Genomic DNA, 8,136 nt, shown 5'->3' on the forward strand with positions numbered 1-8,136 from the left:
CCATGGACAACACCAAAAACATCCCAAATAGCTGATAACTTTTTTTCTCATCCAAGTTTGATGAAACAAAAAGAGTTTATTGAGAATGTTCTTAGCTTTCTATTAATATAATGCCTATCAAATTATGAGTTTAGTAAGTAATTATTACTTATTTTCTAATGGCGTTAGCTACAAAGTGTCGATTGACATACTGATTGAATAATAGTTATAACTTTCAAATAGTATAAGATTTTTGAAATCCAAAAGATGTGTAACATTCTATGCTTTGACTACTATAAGGGGAAAAAGGAATAAAATAATTTTGATTTTTTTTGAATTAGTTAAGGTGGTCAGATGCAAGAGTTTTTTTAATTTTGAAAATAGTATAGTAATTTAAAATTCATAATTAATTAGTTATTTGGAATAAAAATACCTAGATATGCATCACGTTTGGGCATGAATCTACTTTTTATATCTAAAATTATATTAGAAAGTATTATCATTTGATTTTGATTAAGGTGGTCAGACATACACCTACTTTTTATTTTTGCCCTAAAATTATTGTAGTACTGCATTAAAATCCAAAATTTTGACCAATCAAATATTTTTTTTCTCTAGATAAGGCCTAGTAGTTTAGAAACTATATTCAATTTCCTATAGATTATTTTATTACAACTTTTTGATATAAATTCTAGGACTACTTTAAAATTACGTGTCAAGTTGACATAACCTTGATTTGCTAATTTTTCACTGCCACTTAAGGCTATAGTTTGGTTGACCAGGATCCTGCACATACCCATCATCTATCTTCTAAAATTCCACGTATGTAGTTTATTAAATGATAAGTTACCAAGGTAAATTTATGATTATTTTCATTTTATTTACTTTTCATCCTCTCCTTTGTTTCTTTTCTTTAGGTACTAATTTATTTTTTCTCTTATTTATTTATTTATTTTTGGGAGATGCAAGATTTCTTGTACAGCTTGAATATGTTGTTATGTGAAGCCTAATCAAACTTAGAGGTTAATTTTTCCCTTGCTTTATCTAGCATAATTACCCTCAAATCTTTTCTATGAGGATTTAGGGATAATGCCCCTTGCGAGGTCCTAAGGCAGGTCCCCTACCACGCTCCCTATCATGATACAAAGTAGGGTCAAGGATTAGCACCCTCAGGAGGGTTTTCAACGATTGTGCCCCCAAAATATCAAATTAATTCATTATTGTAAAAGGTGGTGGGAGCTATTTTCTATTGGTCAAAATATTCTAGCCCTAATTTTGTAAGTGACAAAATTTTTGTATAAAATGGCTTAGGGTTGGAGAGTTTATAATATATGATGAGATAGTAGATTCTTGAGGAAGTATCGAGTTGCATGGGATTTCATATTGTAATCAAGTTGTAATCATTAGATAATTAAAGTATTAGACTCACTGTTTAGTGGACATAGTTTAGCAATTGGGTGAACCATGTTAAATATTTGTATCTTGTATTATCTTCTATGTACATTATTATTTTATGATGTTGGTTATATTTTCATGTAATTGTTATATATGTCTCTTTAATCCTAATAGGATGCTCCTACATTAGGATTATCTAATGTAAAAATCTAGAGATGAAACAATTAATATTATTCAATTAGCAAAACTATATAACATTATTAAATTACCATACCATTAATGAAAAAATTTTTGTAGTATATAATCACCCATGTGTTTTATGCATCTATGGAACATATAGTCATTATTGGTTGATCTTGTTTTGATTGATGTAATAAGGCTATATTAGATATTTTTTTATTAGGGAATGCAATAATGTTCAAAGTTGAAATTTTTTTCAAGCAACTTTTCTTTTAATGTAGTCATAAATGCAATAAATATTTTTTTGTTAACTTAAAATTAAAAAACATGGCTACTAAATATTGGGCAAGGTTGAAAAACCTATAAAAAGCCTTGTTTCATTAACCAAAAGAAATGGATGATTTTGAGAAGCAATAAAACACCAAAATTTAGTAACCTTCATATACATTTATAGGTTTCTTTGATTGCATATTTTTTGTACTAGCATGTATAGATTGAAACCAATAAGAGTATTAGCATCACATCCATAAATGCTAGAGCAACATGTGGACATCTACACAACACATTGTAGTCCTACACATACCATGACAAAAAAACTCAAAATAATAGCAAAAAATTTGGTTTGTGCTTCACATGACTTGCAAAAAACATAATGAGAGACATGACAATAAATAATACATCACAAAAATAAAATAAATAAATAAGATATTTAAATTCAAGGAAAAAACTGCGTGGTTGAACAATTCTAATAAACCTCCACACATGTAAGAGAGGGAGAATTGTTAGGGGTTGTTTGGCCTTAGTCAATCCCCTACTTTGGTCTTTCCACCATCACAACTACTAGGTAGATCGATTGAAAGACAATATAGATAAATGACACTATAATAGAAACAAACCTTGATAGATAGAGGAGAACCCTTGTTATATGATCCATGCAAATAGAAAAAGAAACCCTTAGTGGAGTAAAAACCTTATTGCATGAAATGGTAAAATAACACTGATAGAAAGAGATGTGATGTTTCCCACAATGCTCAAAGACATAAGTGAGATATAAGGATATTACATAATAGGCTTAGAGTGCAAGTTTTTTCAAGATACTACTATAGTAAATGAGAGAGAAAGAGAACTATAGAAGCATGATAATGTGGGGGGGGGGGGGAGAGAGAGAGAGAGAGAGAGAGAGAGAGAGAGATCTTAAATTCAAAATAGACAAGAGAGATAACTGAGCATATGAAAGAGATCAATTTAGAGAGAATAAAAAGAGAAGGCGGTGTTTGGGAGATTCTAGAATATTTTGATTGATAAAAGAAGATGACAAGTGGTTGTCATGTCCCCATTTTAAGATAGAATTTAATAATATTTAGATAATATAATATAATAAAATAAACAATGACAATAAAATCATATATTAAAAATAATATAGAAATAAGAAATAATGATAAATCACTACTATATATATAATAATATTTAAAATGAGATTTAAATAATTAAATGATAATAAAATTATAATGAATGATTAAATAAATAAAATAAACTACAAGAGAGAATATTTTAGAAAGTATGTTATCTTTCTATATAAGATTTAATAATAAATCATAACAAACATGACATAAAAAAGTAAATAAATAATAATATAAATGAACTAAATCCAATGAAAAGTCAAGAGATATGTAATAAAGACACACAACTCCTTCAAATTAAGATATAAAAGGTAGGAGTGTTCATTTGAAAGAGGGGGAAGAAGATGAAATGATAGGAGTTAAACAAGTATTAATGAGAATAAATTAGGAAGGCTATCAAGTTATGAACTTAAGTAATAATCATAACATATGACATAAAATAAGTGCCAAATTCTATAAGAATAAACAAAATAGAAAATATAACTTCTTATAATATATTATTTGCTAATAAAGATAATGAAGGTTTATCATCCCAACTTAAGATCTATTGTAATAATTAAACACAACCATCATACATGGAAAAAGCAAAGTAGGTATGGGGTTGGGACCAAGGATCTTTAAGAAAATTAGAATATAACTTGGGTTTAGAGTACTAAAATCTAAGCAAGGAATCATATGACTTGGTCTTAGATTTATCAAATACCAAGCTCTAAGCAAGGAAGTACAAGACTTGGGTTTAGATGCATCAAGTCAAAGACCCTAACATGACTACTTGATGTTCCTTGTGATGAAGGTGACAATTTAATAGAGGGTTCAATTAGGGAAGACAAGTTGCCATTTAGGGTTTTCCTAGTTTGACTCTAACAAGATCTATATCCTCCATAAAATAAGCTACACATACTCTTATTATAGTGTTAATTTTAAAAATTTAATAAAAGTAAAGATGGATAAGACTAATGCTAAAACTAATAATATCATTATAGCTACATGATTCAATTAAGCTAACTACGTAGAGACACTGTAGTGGTATTAAAGTATGATCTTTACAACCTAAGAATTTGAACTAAAAAATGTACATATTTTCAAATCAATAAAATAAATCATCTAAGGAAAGATCTTACACCACAATGGTAACTTGTGAGCCTCTGATCTAGAGGTCTTGGTTTGAGTTAACTTAAGCTAAACACATAATAATAATTAATTTTGAAAAATCATAATTAATGTTGGCTTCATCCCATTATCTATAAAAAATAAAAATAAAAATCTAATTTCTTGAGGATAGGAAACTTGAGGAAGGGGAGACAACCCCATTTTAAGATAATTTTTTAATAATAATTGGATAATAAAATATTATTAAATAAATAATGATGATGAATCATGCATTAAAATTAAGATAAAAATAATAAATAATGATAAAATATTATTATTATAACATAAATAATAAAACATATAATCTGTTATCAATAAACTAATATTTAAAATAATTAAATAATAATAAAATATAATGAATGATTAAATAAATGAAATCAACTACAAGGGATAATAAATTGTAGAAAGTACATTACCTTTCTAAATAAGACTTAATAATAAATGACAATTTTTTTAAATATAATATAGAATAATATAAATCAAGTGAATCTAATAAAAAGTCAAGAGATATGTAATAAAGAGACATGACTTCTTTAAATTAAGATATAAAAGGGAGGAGAGTTTATTTGAAAGATGGGGGAAGAAGAAAAGGCATCAAGAGTTAAGGAAGGATTAATGAGAAGAAATTAGGAAGGCTATCAAATTATGCACTTAGGTTATAATTAAAATATATTACATAACATAAGTAACAAATAGTATACGGATATACAAAATAGAAATTTAACTTCAAATAATATATTATTTTCTAATAATTATTAATAGTAAAGATAATGGAAGTTTATTGTCCCAACCTAAGATCCATTATAATAATTAAATACATCCACCATATATGGAAGAAGGAGCATAGGTAAGAGGGTGGGATGAGCATCTAAGAAAATAAGTACGCGACTTGGGTTTAGATGTATCAGGTACTACATTCTAAGAAAATAAACATATAACTTGGATTTAGAGTACATTGAACTCTAAGAAAGGAACCGTATGACTTTGGTTTAGATGTATCAAGTATTGGAATCTAAGCAAGGAAGCACAAGACTTGGGTTTAGATGCATCAAGTCAAATACCACACTATGAATAACTGATGTTCCTTATGATGAGGGCAACACTTAACGAGGAGATTTATTAGGAAAAATAATAAACCATTGGGGGTTCTCATGGCCTAACTTTAACATGACCTATCTCCTCCAAAGAATGAACTATAAACACTCTAATTATAATGTTATGTTTCTAAAATTAATAAAAATAAAGATGGAAAATACTAATACTAAAACTAATAATATGATTATAGCACTACTAAAAGACACTTAATGCAGGGGCACTATAGTTGAAGACATGCACAAGACCAAAATTTAAATGTTGAGATGTCATTGGATGAATGCATGAGTGTGGACACCCATGTGGTATTGTTTTAGAAGTGAATCACACTAAAACAAAATGTATGACATGGATAACATAGGGATGACGCAAGGTTCATGTTGAGATACAACTTCTAATAAGGACTTGAGAATCCTAAGAGAGAAAAGGATAATGAAAGGATAAAACTGACCTCTCAAATGCTAATGGAATGGATACTAAAGTGGTTACAAAAGTGTATCCTAAATTTTACACGGAGGTGTACAATTTTAGACTCTACATTTTCCCCCACTTTAGTGGGCTTATAAATCTAAATGAATATGTGCTAAAGGAAGTGCATTGAAAGAAAATAACATCATCATGCCAAAATGATAATATAGAGGAAGTAGATAACTCTTTGAACCACCATAGTATGTCCCCAAGATGAAAACTTGCAAGACAAATACATTAGATGAACAAAACTGCACAAAAGAGTAAGGTTAGAACATGAAAGTCACAAATCCATAGGGATGAAGAAAAACTCACACAAATTAAAGGCTTTGTGTCAGTAATGTTAAAGAGGCCTTAATGTAAAAGGTCTTCTCAATACAAAGAATCATCCCCAAAATATAAGAAGAAACAAATAGAGGAATTCAAAGAAGGAGATAATAATTAGGATTGATTTATTCTTTAAGGAAGAATACAACCAATAGACATGGATGTAGCCAAAGTCAAAGAGACAACACATGACCAAGATACTAGGTTGAAATTCCACTAAAGGGAAAGAAGATGATCATGATTAGTAGAGCCAACTCCACTATGAAGGAAATAAATTACTAAAAGAGACACTTATTGTAACTAAATAGTTGAGTTAAAACATATTGATTAGTTAGTAATACTTGCATCTAGTAAATTTCTTGAAGTTTCTCATGGTGGTCCATAATCACAATAGGAGGGTTGTCTACCTTATATGTACCATGAAAATAACCAATATATCAACAACTTCAATGAGAATACTAAGATTTAGAAAGAATTGGAAATAAGGGATATTGATAAAATCTAATATCATGACATCTCAAAAGATGCACTACATTCTTAAATTGTTGATGGATTTTTTTTTTTTTTTTAATATCATAAAATAATCCAATAGGAAGAAACAAATTTAATGTCATTTAAGTGAACTCTTTGGTGTCAAAGTCATTAAATATAGATAGAGTAATAGATGTAAATGATGAATAAGGCCAAATCACAAGAAGAACAAACATGTTATCATGGAACATCAAAGATTAGAACATATTAAATTAAATTTTTTTTTTTTTAATACATGACTGTTTAAAAATATTAGTGCTAAATTACGTAAGATTGTTGGACAAAACATTGCAAATAAGGTCATTGTTCTTATATGTATTAACAAGAGAGAAAAATAATAATGACAAATTGGTCCATAGCATCACTTCTTCAATTAAGAGTATATTGTAAGAAGCTATGAAATTATTATGCATAACTAGATGTCTAAAGAATCTTGATGAACACATATCTTTTCTTTAGAATACATGTTCCCAATCATTAATATCTTTCATGATTATGTGTGTTGTATAAAGTAATTTCAAGAACATTTCCAAAGATACACAAGAGCATGCTAGGGACAAGTAATTATGGAAGTGCATATTCATAGAAATAGAGATTCGTAGTGTATTTTGTTAGCAAAGTTTATATTGCAGGGCTATGAGAATGTGTGCACAACTAAACACAACTAGTAATTCTTATTCTCTCTATTTGTTCTCCATGTATTTATATTATCAATTTCTCTAATTTGTGCAATAGATTTATATTAAAAACAATGATTTCTTATTAAAATCTAAGGTTATGTTCATGATCATTTAGCTTATCCAACATACATGATAATTTGGAAAATTAGATTTACCTTGTTTAGTTGTATCTTTCTAACTTAAGTGATGTGTCATTAAACAAGAGGCTATTTTCTAGAGTCCATAAAATTCATATTCATAAAAAAAATCATTTCACTTACATAACCCTCTAGAGTATAAGATAGTTATTATTGTCATTTGTTTATATTGTGTAGATCCCTAGACATTTATCTACGCACATAACAAGAAAAAATATAAAGTTGTAAATCTATTTTTATTTAAATCCTTTTGCATGATCACTTATTTGCTTCAATTACTTATGTTTCTTTTAATCTCAAAATTTCAAAAAATTTAATTAACAGATTTAATATCTATTAATTTAAGATAACTGACTTGTCTCTGCTTACACTTCAAATTCTAGGGTTTTGGTAGAACAAGAAAGCTTAAGAAAAATCTAAGATAGTCCTTCAAATTCTAGGGTTTTGGTAGAACAAGAAAGCTTAAGAAAAATCTAAGATAGTCCACAAGAACTTGACTCATACCTTTTATTCTTAAGCCAGTACAGATTGGAAGACGCGTTCCATCAGATTTGCAAGGTCAGTGGGGCAACTTTCTATTAGGCTTGTCTACCTCAAGAGAGTACAAGGTCACGGAATTCAGAAAACTCCAACTAAAGCTTCAAAACAGAATCGAACTTAATAAGCATGGCCCGCCTGAGAAGGAAATGGTAAACACTTGTATCTATATTCTTGATTCGTCAGGCACCAGAATTGCAGAAAACAGCGGTGGTTTATTTACATCAACGTGCAGATTTTAGGTTTGCATGGCTATGGTTG

This window comes from Cupressus sempervirens, chromosome 3, assembly GCF_028749045.1.
Source record: "Cupressus sempervirens isolate cs-2001-9-10 chromosome 3, ASM2874904v1, whole genome shotgun sequence".
Taxonomy (NCBI): domain Eukaryota; kingdom Viridiplantae; phylum Streptophyta; class Pinopsida; order Cupressales; family Cupressaceae; genus Cupressus; species Cupressus sempervirens.